The sequence below is a fragment of the Corella eumyota genome, chromosome 2 (assembly GCF_963082875.1).
Source record: "Corella eumyota chromosome 2, kaCorEumy4.1, whole genome shotgun sequence".
NCBI lineage: Eukaryota > Metazoa > Chordata > Ascidiacea > Phlebobranchia > Corellidae > Corella > Corella eumyota.
Window position 1 is genome coordinate 5,670,834 of NC_137491.1, and position 18,342 is coordinate 5,689,175.

An 18,342-nucleotide genomic window follows, 5' to 3' on the forward strand; every position below is an offset into this window, starting at 1 on the left:
CCGTGTGGCGATTATCGTCGACTAAATGCTGTTACGGAACCGGATCGTTATCCGATTCCACATATTCAAGATTTTACCTCTCAATTAGATGGATGTTGCGTATTCTCAAAAATTGACCTAATAAGAGGGTATCATCAAGTACCAGTAGCTTCAGAAGACATTCAGAAGACAGCCGTCATCACGCCATTTGGACTTTTTGAATTTAAAAGAATGCCTTTCGGTTTGAAAAACGCAGCTCAAGCCTTTCAAAGACTTATGGATAGTATTTTCCAACACTTAAAATTCGTTTTTGTTTATCTGGACGATATATTAGTGGCCAGCAGATCGCAGACTGAACACCTTAAGCATTTACAAGAACTTTTCAAACAACTTTCATGTCATGGTTTAATTATAAATGTTAAAAAATGTCAATTTGGCAAGACCCAAATTAATTTTTTGGGGCATCAAGTGAGCCGGTATGGAATTATTCCTTTGCCAGACAAAGTAAAAACTATCCAAAATTTGCAACCACCAAACACTATTAAAGGTCTTCAAGAGTTTGCCGGTATGATCAACTTTTATTTCCGTTTTATTCCAGATGCTGCTCGTATTATGACTCCAATTTATAAACAGTTAGCTGGCAAGCCATCAAGGTTAAATTGGGATCCACAGTTACAGTCCGCGTTTGACCAAGCAAAGGCTTCTCTTGCGCATTGTGCCATGTTATATCATCCCCAAGCCAATGCTAAAACTGTTTTAACTGTGGACGCTTCACAAAAAGCAGTAGGTGCTGTTTTACAGCAATTTATCGACGGCGCTTGGAAACCCCTCGCATTTTTTAGTAAACACTTGAGGCTGGCGGAGGAAAAATATAGTACATTTGACCGAGAACTGTTGGCAATTTATCTGGCGGTGCGTCATTTTCGATACTTTCTTCAAGGCAGAATTTTTACAATTTATACAGACCACAAACCTCTTATTTTCGCCTTTTCAAAAGCTTCTGATCCCTGGTCCAGTCGACAACAGCGTCATTTATCTGCAATATCCGAATATTCTACAGACATCCAACACATCAGCGGAAAAAGTAATGTTGTAGCAGATGCTTTGTCACGGGCCAATATATTCAACGTCAATCAAACCATCGATATGGACTATAAAATTTTTGCTGCGGACCAATTAGATCGAGAAGTACAAAGTTATCGATCAGCCGACACGAAGCTTAAAGTAGCCGACGTCACATTTGAAAAACAAGACTTTTCAATACTTTGCGACATTTCGACCGGCAAGCCTCGCCCTATTGTTCCTCTAAAGTGGCGTGAAAAAGTTTTTCATATTATTCACGACCTTTCGCATCCATCTATACGAACAACGCGGAAGTTAATAAGCTCAAAGTTTGTTTGGAATGGGCTTAATAAAGACGTGGGAATATGGACAAGGCAGTGTTTATCTTGCCAAAAATCCAAGATACAAAGGCATGTTCACGCTCCATTGGTTAGATATCCTGAAACCCAGAATCGTTTTAGTGATTTAAACATTGACATTGTAGGACCACTTCCGCCCTCCGACGGCCATGTTTATCTTCTTACCATCGTTGACCGTTTTACTAGGTGGCCGGAAGCTATTCCAATGAAAAATTCAACAACGGCAACTTGTGCGAAAATGTTTTTATACCATTGGATTTCACGATTTGGTATACCAACCAACCTGTCTAGTGATCGCGGAGCGCAATTTACTTCAAGTATCTGGAGAAATATGAACGAGACACTTGGCATACAAATTCATCATACGTGTGCCTTCAGACCACAAGCAAACGGTTTGGTGGAAAGGTTTCATCGACACCTTAAAAGTTCACTAATGGCACGACTAGAGGGTCCAAACTGGATTGAACAACTTCCATGGGTACTTTTGGGTATTCGAACCGCGCCGAAAGAAGATCTAAAGATATCGTCTGCCGAGTTGGTTTATGGCACTCCACTTTCCGTTCCTGGGGATTTAATAAAGCATGAACCAAATTTAAATGATGCAAAAACGACGCTCAAGTATTTAAAAGAAAAAGTAAATAATTTTGTTCCTCAGCCGATGTCGCGCCACGCTATTCTGAAAACAAATTTTCCCCCCAGCTTAAAAACTTGCAAATACGTTTTCGTTCGTAAGGATTCACATCGACCGCCACTTACCGCACCATACCAAGGACCGTATTTAGTTTTAAAACGTGGCCCAAAAACTTTTGAATTAGAAATGGGTGCCAACAAACAAATAGTTTCGGTGGATCGTTTGAAACCGGTGCACGCGGATCCCACTCAGCCGATCCAAGTAACCAAACATATTGGTCGTGGTAGACCCAAAAAGATCTAATACAAACATTTTTATTTGATTTAACTGTTATTGCTATTTTTTTTGTGTATTAACGACGCTTCTGAGGGGGGGTTATGTGGCGTAAACATTATTGTTATCGAAGCTTGTGTGTTTTAGTGCGCACGCGTATCGGTGCGTTTTGCCTTTTTCCTTTTTTATGTAGCCTTTTGGTGCGCTTCCTTCCATTTTGTTATCATTACTTTAAGTTACAAAATAAGAAGCACGATATTGTAAAATCGTTTAACTTTGATTACTACAGGCCTTTAAATTTTAAGATATAAACACCTATTTATTAGTAATTAGTAATAATTAAATGTTGTAAATAGGAGAATGAAAACACAATCTAATAATAAACAACATACTAAAAATTTAAATCTTTAAATTCTAAGGAACAAAGTTATCTTCTTTCAAAATTGGGACTAGAAAGAATAAAAACAATAATAATAATAAAAATAATAATAAAAATAACTAGATTTATTTAATAAAAAAAATATGGTTCGAAATTATTTGATTATTTTTAACATAAAATTTTATAAACAAAAAATATATGCATAAACATTAAAGAATATTACATACCTTTAATTTTTAATTTACAAACCAGCATTTAATATAACAAACAAAAAAGAATTATTTTTTAATTATCTTCAAATTTTAAATATAATAAGATATAACCGACCAAAACTTAAAAACCAAATATCAATCTTTAAATTTGAATAAAAAAACACCCATTAATTAGTAATTAGTGATGTAAATTTTAATTTTAATTCATTTTTGAGTTAGTAATATCATGATATACAATTGACCAAGATTTAAAAAGTTAATAACAACCTTTAAATTATAATAAATAAACACCTATTAATTAGTAATTAGTGATAATTAAAAGTTGTAAATAGGAGAATGAAAACATAATCTGATAATAAACAACATACTAAAATTTAAGATTTTTAAATTCTAAGGAACTAAAGATATCTTCCTTCAAAATTGGGACTAGAAAGAATAAAAAAAAAAATAAAAAATTTTAAATCGAAAAATAATTGTTGTGTTAGAACCGCACAGGTCCAATTACCGTGTTTACAAAATATTTTTCGAAAATATTAATATTCAAAAAAGTTATGAAACTTTTATTAAAAATTTATAAAATCTCAAAACCTAAAATTTTGTATTTTATTAGACGCGCATTGGCCTAACTAACGTTCAAGATAAAACATTTCGCGAAAATTTTTAGTAAAACAAAAGTTTGAGGTAATTTTTATTTTGGTTTTCATTAGGTCACGTGATATTTTTGGCCAATGATATTGCATACAAATTTTTTGAAAAAAAATTAAAAATTTTAAATAAAAAAATAATTATTGTGTTAGAACCGCACAGGTCCAATTACCGTGTTTACAAAATATTTTTTGAAAATATTAATATTCATAAAAGTTATGAAACTTTTATTAAAAATTTATGGAATCTCAAAACCTAAAATTTTGTATTTTATTAGACGCGCATTGGCCTAACTAACATTCAAGATAAAACATTTCGCGAAAATTTTCAGTAAGACAAAAGTTTGAGGTAATTTTTATTTTGGGTTTAATTAGGTCACGTGATATTTTTGGCTAATGATATTGCATACAAATTTTTTTTTAAAAAATGACAAATTTTAAATCGAAAAATAATTGTTGTGTTAGAACCGCACAGGTCCAATTACCGTGTTTACAAAATATTTTTCGAAAATATTAATATTCATAAAAGTTATGAAACTTTTATTAAAAATTTATGAAATCTCAAAACCTAAAATTTTGTATTGTATTAGACGCGCATTGGCCTAACTAACGTTCAAGATAAAATATTTCGCGAAAATTTTTAGTAAAACATAAGTTTGAGGTAATTTTTATTTTGGGTTTAATTAGGTCACGTGATATTTTTGGCCAATGATATGGCATACAAATTTTTTTTTAAAAAATAACAAATTTTAAATCGAAAAATAATTGTTGTGTTAGAACCGCACAGGTCCAATTACTGTGTTTACAAAATATTTTTTGAAAATATTAATATTCATAAAAGTTATAAAACTTTTATTAAAAATTTATGAAATCTCAAAACCTAAAATTTTGTATTTTATTAGACGTGCATTGGCCTAACTAACATTCAAGATAAAACATTTCGCGAAAATTTTCAGTAAAACAAAAGTTTGAGGTAATTTTTATTTTGGTTTTCATTAGGTCACGTGATATTTTTGGCCAATGATATTGCATACAAGTTTTTTGAAAAAAAATAAAAAATTTTAAATCGAAAAATAATTGTTGTGTTAGAACTGCACAGGTCCGATTACCGTGTTTACATAATATTTTCGAAAATATTAGGATTCATAAAAGTTATGATACTTTTATTAAAAATTTATGAAATCTCAAAACCTAAAATTTTGTATTTTATTAGACGCGCATTGGCCTAACTAACATTCAAGATAAAACATTTCGCGAAAATTTTCAGTAAAACAAAAGTTTGAGGTAATTTTTATTTTGGTTTTCATTAGGTCACGTGATATTTTTGGCCAATGATATTGCATACAAGTTTTTTGAAAAAAAATATCAAATTTTAAATCGAAAAATAATTGTTGTGTTAGAACCGCACAGGCCCAATTACCGTGTTTACAAAATATTTTTCAAAAATATTAATATTCATAAAAGTTATGCAACTTTTATTAAAAATTTATGAAATCTCAAAACCTAAAATTTTGTATTTTATTAGACGCGCATTGGCCTAACTAACATTCAAGATAAAACATTTCGCGAAAATTTTCAGTAAGACAAAAGTTTGAGGTAATTTTTATTTTGGTTTTCATTAGGTCACGTGATATTTTTGGCCAATGATATTGCATACAAATTTTTTGAAAAAAAATAAAAAATTTTAAATCGAAAAATAATTGTTGTGTTAGAACCGCATAGGTCCAATTACCGTGTTTACAAAATATTTTTCAAAAATATTAATATTCATAAAAGTTATGAAACTTTTATTAAAAATTTATGAAATCTCAAAACCTAAAATTTTGTATTTTATTAGACGCGCATTGGCCTAACTAACATTCAAGATAAAACATTTCGCGAAAATTTTCAGTGAAACAAAAGTTTGAGGTAATTTTTATTTTGGGTTTAATTAGGTCACGTGATATTTTTGGCCAATGATATTGCATACAAATTTTTTGAAAAAAAATAAAAAATTTTAAATCGAAAAATAATTGTTGTGTTAGAACCGCACAGGTCCAATTACCGTGTTTACAAAATATTTTTCGAAAATATTAATATTCATAAAAGTTATAAAACTTTTATTAAAAATTTATGAAATTTCAAAACCTAAAATTTTGTATTTTATAAGACGCGCATTGGCCTAACTAACAATCAAGATAAAATATTTCGCGAAAATTTTCAGTAAAACAAAAGTTTGAGGTAATTTTTATTTTGGGTTTAATTAGGTCACGTGATATTTTTGGCCAATGATATGGCATACAAATTTTTTTTTTTAAAATAACAAATTTTAATTCGAAAAATAATTGTTGTGTTAGAACCGCACAGGTCCAATTACCGTGTTTACAAAATATTTTTCGAAAATATTAATATTCATAAAAGTTATAAAACTTTTATTAAAAATTTATGAAATCTCAAAACCTAAAATTTTGTATTTTATTAGACGCGCATTGGCCTAACTAACATTCAAGATAAAACATTTCCCGAAAATTTTCAGTAAAACAAAAGTTTGAGGTAATTTTTATTTTGGTTTTCATTAGGTCACGTGATATTTTTGGCCAATGATATTGCATACAATTTTTTTGAAAAAAAATAAAAAATTTTAAATCGAAAAATAATTGTTGTGTTAGAACCGCACAGGTCCAATTACCGTGTTTACAAAATATTTTTCGAAAATATTAATATTCATAAAAGTTATGAAACTTTTATTAAAAATTTATGAAATCTCAAAACCTAAAATTTTGTATTTTATTAGACGCGCATTGGCCTAACTAACATTCAAGATAAAACATTTCGCGAAAATTTTTAGTAAAACAAAAGTTTGAGGTAATTTTTATTTTGGTTTTAATTAGGTCACGTGACATTTTTGGCCAATGATATTGCATACAAATTTTTTGAAAAAAAATAAAAAATTTTAAATCGAAAAAAAATTGTTGTGTTAGAACCGCACAGGTCCAATTACCGTGTTTACAAAATATTTTTTTAAAATATTAATATTCATAAAAGTTATGAAACTTTTATTAAAAATTTATGAAATCTCAAAACCTAAAATTTTGTATTTTATTAGACGCGCATTGGCCTAACTAACATTCAAGATAAAACATTTCGCGAAAATTTTCAGTAAAACAAAAGTTTGAGGTAATTTTTATTTTGGGTTTTATTAGGTCAAAAGGTCGCGCGAACAATTCAATGTACGCGAAATAAAAAAATGTTTTTTTGTTCCTTTAATTATTTTCGAAAATTTCTTTATCTTGAGCATAAGTTATACCAAAACAGTTCTAAAAAAATTTAAAAATCAATGTCAAAAATTTGTCATAACTCTCGGAAATATTATTGTTTGCTAAAATAGTTTTGCAAGCACGGCTGTTAGAACAGTGCGGTTTTATTGGTATAGTTATCTTTTGATTAAAAAAAAAAATCTTTTGATAAAAAAAAAAAAAAAACTTTTTTACTATTGTGCTAGGTCACGTGATCATATGACCGGCCCTATGTACGCAAAATACAAAAAATTGGTAAGTTGATTATTTTGATAATAAATAGACTGACAATAACAATATGTTTCGAAATCTAATATTTCGAACAATAATAAGTGTAATGACAATAACAATATGTTTCGAAATCTAAGATTTCTAAGATATCTAAGATTTCGAACCAAAATAAAACTGACAATAAAAATATGTTTCAAAATCTAAGATTTCGAACCATAATAAATATACGGACAATAACAATATGTTTCGAAATCTAAGATTTCGAACCACAATAACACGACCCTTTTAAGCTAAAGTCATAAGGCATTAGTTTAAATTGTTGGCGGGGGACTCCACAGATAATTGCACATTTGCTCTTACATCTTATAAATAAATATCTTACTATTTGTGGTGCGTAATAATTTTAAAGAAAATAATTTTAAAAATTTAACTTTTAAGGAAACTTTTAATATTATTACCGTATTAAATTATCAAATGTAATATGACATGTCCCCTTCAAGCAAAAGTCATAAAACATCAACTTCCATTGTGGTGTGGGGGGGACCCCACAGATTATTGCACATTTGCTCTTACATCTTACAAATAAATATATTATTATTTGTGGTGCGTAATTTTTAAAGAAAATAATTTTAAAAATTAAAAATTTAGGGAAATTTAAAAATTATTATCAAACATTTTAACTTTTGTTAAATTATTCTTCCGTTGATGTAAGTTCGTTATCTAAAGTTTTTTAAATATAAGTTTGAAAATGTTAGGAATTACCGCATTTTTACCATTTCACAGTATCAAATGTAATATAACACGTCCCTTTTAAGCTAAAGTCATAACACATTAGTATAAGTTGTTGAGGAGGGAACCCCAAAGATAAATGCACATTTGCTCTTACATTTTATAAATAAATATCTTACTATTTGTGGTGCGTAATAATTTAAAAAAAATTAATTTTAAAAATTTTACTTTTATGGAAAATTTAAAAATTATTATCGAACCTGTTAACTTTTGTTAAATTGTTCTACCGTTGATATAAGTTCGTTATCAAAATTTTTTTAAAACTAAGTTTATAAATGTTATGAATTACCGCATTTTACCATATTACAATATCAAATGTAATATAACAGGTCCCTTTTAAGCCAAAGTCATAAGACATTAGCTTAAATTATTGAAGTGGGGACCCCACAGATAATTGCACATTTGCTCTTACATTTTATAAATAAATATATTACTATTTGTGGTGCGTAATAATTTTAAAGAAAATAACTTTAAAAATTTAAATTTTATGGGAATTTAAAAATTATTATCGAACATTTTAACTTTTGTTAAATTATTCTTCCGTTGATATAAGTTCGTTATCAAAATTTTTTTAAAACTAAGTTTATAAATGTTATGAATTACCGCATTTTACCATATTACAATATCAAATGTAATATAACAGGTCCCTTTTAAGCCAAAGTCATAAGACATTAGCTTAAATTATTAAAGTGGGGACCCCACAGATAATTGCACATTTGCTCTTACATTTTATAAATAAATATATTACTATTTGTGGTGCGTAATAATTTTAAAGAAAATAACTTTAAAAATTTAAATTTTATGGGAATTTAAAAATTATTATCGAACATTTTAACTTTTGTTAAATTATTCTTCCGTTGATATAAGTTCGTTATCAAAATTTTTTTAAAACTAAGTTTATAAATGTTATGAATTACCGCATTTTACCATATTACAATATCAAATGTAATATAACAGGTCCCTTTTAAGCTAAAGTCATAAGACATTAGCTTAAATTATTGAAGTGGGGGCCCCACAGATAATTGCACATTTGCTCTTACATTTTATAAATAAATATATTACTATTTGTGGTGCGTAATAATTTTAAAGAAAATAACTTTAAAAATTTAAATTTTATGGGAATTTAAAAATTATTATCGAACATTTTAACTTTTGTTAAATTATTCTTCCGTTGATATAAGTTCGTTATCTAAATTTTTTTTAATCTAAGTTTGAAATTACCGCTATTTTACCGTTTCACAATATCAAATAAAATATAAAAAAAAATTTGAAAATTTAACTTTTAAGGAAACTTTAAATATTATTACCGTATTATATTATCAAATGTAATATGACACGTCCCCTTCAAGCTAAAGTTAAAAGACATTAGCGTAAATTGTTGAGTGGGGGAACCCCACAGATAATTGCGCATTTGCTCTTACATCTTATAAATAAATATATTACTATTTGTGGTGCGTAATAATTTTAAAGAAAATAATTTTAAAAATTTTACTTTTATTGAACTTTAAAAATTACTATCGAACATGTTAACTGTTGTTAAATTGTACTTCTGTTGATATAAGTTCGTTGTCTAAATTTTTTTTAAATCTAAGTTTAAAAATGTTAGGAATTACCGCATTTTTACCATATCACAATATCAAATGTAATATAACGTCCCTTTTAAGCTAAAGACATAAGATATTAGTTCAAATTGTTGTGTGAGGACCCTACAGATAATTGCGCATTTGCTCTTACATCTTATAAATAAATATCTTATTGTGGTGCGTAATAATTTTAAAGAAAATAATTTTAAAAATTTTACTTTTATGAGAACTTTAAAAAATTTTATCAAACATTTTAACTTTTGTTAAATTATTCTTCCGTTAATATAAGTTCGTTATCTAAAGTTTTTTAAATATAAGTTTGAAAATGTTAGGAATTACCGCATTTTTACCATTTCACAGTATCAAATGTAATATAACAGGTCCCTTTTAAGCTAAAGTCATAACACATTGGTTTAAGTTGTTGCGAAGGGGACCCCACAGATAATTGCACATTTGCTCTTACATCTTATAAATAAATATCTTACTATTTGTGGTGCGTAATAATTTAAAAAAAATTAATTTTAAAAATTTTACTTTTATGGAAAATTTAAAAATTATTATCGAACCTGTTAACTTTTGTTAAGTTGTTCTTCCGTTGATATAAGTTCGTTATCAAAATTTTTTTAAAACTAAGTTTATAAATGTTATTGAATTACCGCATTTTACCATATTATAATATCAAATGTAATATAACAGGTCCCTTTTAAGCTAAAGTCATAAGACATTAGTTTAAATTATTGAAGTGGGGACCCCAAAGTTAAATGCACATTTGCTCTTACATCTTATAAATAAATATCTTACTATTTGTGGTGCGTAATAATTTAAAAAAAAATAATTTTAAAAATTTAACTTTTAAGGAAACTTTAAATATTATTACCGTATTATGTTATCAAATGTAATATGACATGCCCCCCTCAAGCAAAAGTCATAAGACATCAGATTAAATTGTTGAGTGGGGGGGACCCCACAGATAATTGCACATTTGCTCTTACATCTTATCAATAAATATAATACTATTTGTGGTGCGTAATAATTTTAAAGAAAATAATTTTAAAAAATTAACTTTTAAGGTAACTTTAAATATTATTACCGTATTATGTTATCAAATGTAATATGACATGTCCCCTTCAAGCTAAAGTCATAAGACATCAGATTAAATTGTTGAGTGGGGTGGACCCCACAGATAATTGCACATTTGCTCTTACATCTTATCAATAAATATCTTACTATTTGTGGTGCGTAATAATTTTAAAGAAAATAATTTTAAAAATTTAACTTTTAAGGAAACTTTAAATATTATTACCGTATTATGTTATCAAATGTAATATGACATGTCCCCCTCAAGCTAAAGTCATAAGACATCAGATTAATTTGTTGAGTGGGGGGGACCCCACAGATAATTGCACATTTGCTCTTACATCTTATTAATAAATATATTACTATTTGTGGTGCGTAATAATTTTAAAGAAAATAATTTTAAAAATTTAACTTTTAAGGTAACTTTAAATATTATTACCGTATTATGTTATCAAATGTAATATGACAGTCCCCTTCAAGCTAAAGTCATAAGACATCAGATTAAATTGTTGAGTGGGGGGGGACCCCACAGATAATTGCACATTTGCTCTTACATCTTATCAATAAATATATTACTATTTGTGGTGCGTAATAATTTTAAAGAAAATAACTTTAAAAATTTAAATTTTATGGGAATTTAAAAATTATTATCGAACATTTTAACTTTTGTTAAATTATTCTTCCGTTGATATAAGTTCGTTATCTAAATTTTTTTTAATCTAAGTTTGAAATTACCGCTATTTTACCGTTTCACAATATCAAATGAAATATAAAAAAAAATTTGAAAATTTAACTTTTAAGGAAACTTTAAAGATTACTACCGTATCATATTATCAAATGTAATATGACACGTCCCCTTCAAGCTAAAGTTAAAAGACATTAGCTTAAATTGTTGAGTGGGGGAACCCCACAGATAATTGCGCATTTGCTCTTACATCTTATAAATAAATATCTTACTATTTGTGGTGCGTAATAATTTTAAAGAAAATAACTTTAAAAATTTTACTTTTATTGAACTTTAAAAATTACTATCGAACATGTTAACTGTTGTTAAATTGTACTTCTGTTGATATAAGTTCGTTGTCTAAATTTTTTTTAAATCTAAGTTTAAAAATGTTAGGAATTACCGCATTTTTACCATATCACAATATGAAATGTAATATAACGTCCCTTTTAAGCTAAAGACATAAGATATTAGTTCAAATTGTTGGGGGGGCGACCCTACAGATAATTGCGCATTTGCTCTTACATCTTATAAATAAATATCTTACTATTTGTGGTGCGTAATAATTTTAAAGAAAATAATTTTAAAAATTTTACTTTTATGGAAAATTTAAAAATTATTATCGAACCTGTTAACTTTTTTTAAATTGTTCTTCCGTTGATATAAGTTCGTTACCAAAATTTTTTTAAAACTAAGTTTATAAATGTTATTGAATTACCGCATTTTACCATATTACAATATCAAATGTAATATAACAGGTCCCTTTTAAGCTAAAGTCTTAAGAAATTAGTTTAAATTATTGAAGTGGGGACCCCACAGATAATTGCACATTTGCTCTTACATCTTATAAATAAATATATTACTATTTGTGGTGCGTAATAATTTTAAAGAAAATAATTTTAAAAATTTAACTTTTAAGGAAACTTTAAATATTATTACCGTATTATGTTATCAAATGTAATATGACATGTCCCCTTCAAGCTAAAGTCATAAGACATCAGATTAATTTGTTGAGTGGGGGGGGGACCCCACAGATAATTGCACATTTGCTATTACATCTTATCAATAAATATATTACTATTTATGGTGCGTAATAATTTTAAAGAAAATAACTTTAAAAATTTAACTTTTAAGGTAACTTTAAATATTATTACCGTATTATGTTATCAAATGTAATATGACAGGTCCCCTTCAAGCTGAAGTCATAAGACATCAGATTAAATTGTTGAGTGGGGGGGACCCCACAGATAATTGCACATTTGCTCTTACATCTTATCAATAAATAGATTACTATTTGTGGTGCGTAATAATTTTAAAGAAAATAACTTTAAAAATTTAAATTTTATGGGAATTTAAAAATTATTATCGAACATTTTAACTTTTGTTAAATTATTCTTCCGTTGATATAAGTTCGTTATCTAAATTTTTTTTAATCTAAGTTTGAAATTACCGCTATTTTACCGTTTCACAATATCAAATGAAATATAAAAAAAAATTTGAAAATTTAACTTTTAAGGAAACTTTAAAGATTACTACCGTATCATATTATCAAATGTAATATGACACGTCCCCTTCAAGCTAAAGTTAAAAGACATTAGCTTAAATTGTTGAGTGGGGGAACCCCACAGATAATTGCGCATTTGCTCTTACATCTTATAAATAAATATCTTACTATTTGTGGTGCGTAATAATTTTAAAGAAAATAATTTTAAAAATTTTACTTTTATTGAACTTTAAAAATTACTATCGAACATGTTAACTGTTGTTAAATTGTACTTCTGTTGATATAAGTTCGTTGTCTAAATTTTTTTAAAATCTAAGTTTAAAAATGTTAAGAATTACCGCATTTTTACCATATCACAATATCAAATGTAATATAACGTCCCTTTTAAGCTAAAGACATAAGATATTAGTTCAAATTGTTGGGGGGGGGACCCTACAGATAATTGCGCATTTGCTCTTACATCTTATAAATAAATATCTTACTTTTTGTGGTGCGTAATAATTTTAAAGAAAATAATTTTAAAAATTTTACTTTTATGGAAAATTTAAAAATTATTATCGAACCTGTTAACTTTTTTTAAATTGTTCTTCCGTTGATATAAGTTCGTTACCAAAATTTTTTTAAAACTAAGTTTATAAATGTTATTGAATTACCGCATTTTACCATATTACAATATCAAATGTAATATAACAGGTCCCTTTTAAGCTAAAGTCATAAGACATTAGCTTAAATTATTGAAGTGGGGGCCCCACAGATAATTGCACATTTGCTCTTACATTTTATAAATAAATATATTACTATTTGTGGTGCGTAATAATTTTAAAGAAAATAACTTTAAAAATTTAACTTTTATTGAACTTTAAAAATTACTATCGAACATGTTAACTGTTGTTAAATTGTACTTCTGTTGATATAAGTTCGTTGTCTAAATTTTTTTTAAATCTAAGTTTAAAAATGTTAGGAATTACCGCATTTTTACCATATCACAATATCAAATGTAATATAACGTCCCTTTTAAGCTAAAGACATAAGATATTAGTTAAAATTGTTGTGGGGAGACCCTACAGATAATTGCGCATTTGCTCTTACATTTTATAAATAAATATCTTATTGTGGTGCGTAATAATTTTAAAGAAAATAATTTTAAAAATTTTACTTTTAGGAGAACTTTAAAAAATTTTATCAAACATTTTAACTTTTGTTAAATTATTCTTCCGTTGATATAAGTTCGTTATCTAAAGTTTTTTAAATATAAGTTTGAAAATGTTATTGAATTACCGCATTTTACCATATTACAATATCAAATGTAATATAACAGGTCCCTTTTAAGCTAAAGTCATAAGACATTAGTTTAAATTATTGAAGTGGGGACCCCACAGATAATTGCACATTTGCTCTTACATTTTATAAATAAATATCTTACTATTTGTGGTGCGTAATAATTTTAAAGAAAATAATTCTAAAAATTTAACTTTTAAGGAAACTTTAAATATTATTACCGTATTATGTTATCAAATGTAATATGACATGTCCCCTTCAAGCTAAAGTCATAAGACATCAGATTAAATTGTTGAGTGGGGGGGACCCCACAGATAATTGCACATTTGCTCTTACATCTTATTAATAAATATATTACTATTTGTGGTGCGTAATAATTTTAAAGAAAATAATTTTAAAAATTTAACTTTTAAGGAAACTTTAAATATTATTACCGTATTATGTTATCAAATGTAATATGACATGTCCCCCTCAAGCTAAAGTCATAAGACATCAGATTAATTTGTTGAGTGGGGGGGACCCCACAGATAATTGCACATTTGCTCTTACATCTTATTAATAAATATATTACTATTTGTGGTGCGTAATAATTTTAAAGAAAATAATTTTAAAAATTTAACTTTTAAGGTAACTTTAAATATTATTACCGTATTATGTTATCAAATGTAATATGACATGTCCCCTTCAAGCTAAAGTCATAAGACATCAGATTAAATTGTTGAGTGGGGGGGGACCCCACAGATAATTGCACATTTGCTCTTACATCTTATCAATAAATATATTACTATTTGTGGTGCGTAATAATTTTAAAGAAAATAACTTTAAAAATTTAAATTTTATGGGAATTTAAAAATTATTATCGAACATTTTAACTTTTGTTAAATTATTCTTCCGTTGATATAAGTTCGTTATCTAAATTTTTTTTAATCTAAGTTTGAAATTACCGCTATTTTACCGTTTCACAATATCAAATGAAATATAAAAAAAAATTTGAAAATTTAACTTTTAAGGAAACTTTAAAGATTACTACCGTATCATATTATCAAATGTAATATGACACGTCCCCTTCAAGCTAAAGTTAAAAGACATTAGCTTAAATTGTTGAGTGGGGGAACCCCACAGATAATTGCGCATTTGCTCTTACATCTTATAAATAAATATCTTACTATTTGTGGTGCGTAATAATTTTAAAGAAAATAACTTTAAAAATTTTACTTTTATTGAACTTTAAAAATTACTATCGAACATGTTAACTGTTGTTAAATTGTACTTCTGTTGATATAAGTTCGTTGTCTAAATTTTTTTTAAATCTAAGTTTAAAAATGTTAGGAATTACCGCATTTTTACCATATCACAATATCAAATGTAATATAACGTCCCTTTTAAGCTAAAGACATAAGATATTAGTTCAAATTGTTGGGGGGGGACCCTACAGATAATTGCGCATTTGCTCTTACATCTTATAAATAAATATCTTACTATTTGTGGTGCGTAATAATTTTAAAGAAAATAATTTTAAAAATTTTACTTTTATGGAAAATTTAAAAATTATTATCGAACCTGTTAACTTTTTTTAAATTGTTCTTCCGTTGATATAAGTTCGTTACCAAAATTTTTTTAAAACTAAGTTTATAAATGTTATTGAATTACCGCATTTTACCATATTACAATATCAAATGTAATATAACAGGTCCCTTTTAAGCTAAAGTCTTAAGAAATTAGTTTAAATTATTGAAGTGGGGACCCCACAGATAATTGCACATTTGCTCTTACATCTTATAAATAAATATATTACTATTTGTGGTGCGTAATAATTTTAAAGAAAATAATTTTAAAAATTTAACTTTTAAGGAAACTTTAAATATTATTACCGTATTATGTTATCAAATGTAATATGACATGTCCCCTTCAAGCTAAAGTCATAAGACATCAGATTAATTTGTTGAGTGGGGGGGGGACCCCACAGATAATTGCACATTTGCTATTACATCTTATCAATAAATATATTACTATTTATGGTGCGTAATAATTTTAAAGAAAATAACTTTAAAAATTTAACTTTTAAGGTAACTTTAAATATTATTACCGTATTATGTTATCAAATGTAATATGACAGGTCCCCTTCAAGCTGAAGTCATAAGACATCAGATTAAATTGTTGAGTGGGGGGGACCCCACAGATAATTGCACATTTGCTCTTACATCTTATCAATAAATAGATTACTATTTGTGGTGCGTAATAATTTTAAAGAAAATAACTTTAAAAATTTAAATTTTATGGGAATTTAAAAATTATTATCGAACATTTTAACTTTTGTTAAATTATTCTTCCGTTGATATAAGTTCGTTATCTAAATTTTTTTTAATCTAAGTTTGAAATTACCGCTATTTTACCGTTTCACAATATCAAATGAAATATAAAAAAAAATTTGAAAATTTAACTTTTAAGGAAACTTTAAAGATTACTACCGTATCATATTATCAAATGTAATATGACACGTCCCCTTCAAGCTAAAGTTAAAAGACATTAGCTTAAATTGTTGAGTGGGGGAACCCCACAGATAATTGCGCATTTGCTCTTACATCTTATAAATAAATATCTTACTATTTGTGGTGCGTAATAATTTTAAAGAAAATAATTTTAAAAATTTTACTTTTATTGAACTTTAAAAATTACTATCGAACATGTTAACTGTTGTTAAATTGTACTTCTGTTGATATAAGTTCGTTGTCTAAATTTTTTTAAAATCTAAGTTTAAAAATGTTAAGAATTACCGCATTTTTACCATATCACAATATCAAATGTAATATAACGTCCCTTTTAAGCTAAAGACATAAGATATTAGTTCCAATTGTTGGGGGGGGGACCCTACAGATAATTGCGCATTTGCTCTTACATCTTATAAATAAATATCTTACTTTTTGTGGTGCGTAATAATTTTAAAGAAAATAATTTTAAAAATTTTACTTTTATGGAAAATTTAAAAATTATTATCGAACCTGTTAACTTTTTTTAAATTGTTCTTCCGTTGATATAAGTTCGTTACCAAATTTTTTTTAAAACTAAGTTTATAAATGTTATTGAATTACCGCATTTTACCATATTACAATATCAAATGTAATATAACAGGTCCCTTTTAAGCTAAAGTCATAAGACATTAGCTTAAATTATTGAAGTGGGGGCCCCACAGATAATTGCACATTTGCTCTTACATTTTATAAATAAATATATTACTATTTGTGGTGCGTAATAATTTTAAAGAAAATAACTTTAAAAATTTAACTTTTATTGAACTTTAAAAATTACTATCAAACATGTTAACTGTTGTTAAATTGTACTTCTGTTGATATAAGTTCGTTGTCTAAATTTTTTTTAAATCTAAGTTTAAAAATGTTAGGAATTACCGCATTTTTACCATATCACAATATCAAATGTAATATAACGTCCCTTTTAAGCTAAAGACATAAGATATTAGTTAAAATTGTTGTGGGGGGACCCTACAGATAATTGCGCATTTGCTCTTACATTTTATAAATAAATATCTTATTGTGGTGCGTAATAATTTTAAAGAAAATAATTTTAAAAATTTTACTTTTAGGAGAACTTTAAAAAATTTTATCAAACATTTTAACTTTTGTTAAATTATTCTTCCGTTGATATAAGTTCGTTATCTAAAGTTTTTTAAATATAAGTTTGAAAATGTTATTGAATTACCGCATTTTACCATATTACAATATCAAATGTAATATAACAGGGCCCTTTTAAGCTAAAGTCATAAGACATTAGTTTAAATTATTGAAGTGGGGACCCCACAGATAATTGCACATTTGCTCTTACATTTTATAAATAAATATCTTACTATTTGTGGTGCGTAATAATTTTAAAGAAAATAATTCTAAAAATTTAACTTTTAAGGAAACTTTAAATATTATTACCGTATTATGTTATCAAATGTAATATGACATGTCCCCTTCAAGCTAAAGTCATAAGACATCAGATTAAATTGTTGAGTGGGGGGGACCCCACAGATAATTGCACATTTGCTCTTACATCTTATTAATAAATATATTACTATTTGTGGTGCGTAATAATTTTAAAGAAAATAATTTTAAAAATTTAACTTTTAAGGTAACTTTAAATATTATTACCGTATTATGTTATCAAATGTAATATGACATGTCCCCTTCAAGCTAAAGTCATAAGACATCAGATTAAATTGTTGAGTGGGGGGGACCCCACAGATAATTGCACATTTGCTCTTACATCTTATCAATAAATATATTACTATTTGTGGTGCGTAATAATTTTAAAGAAAATAACTTTAAAAATTTAAATTTTATGG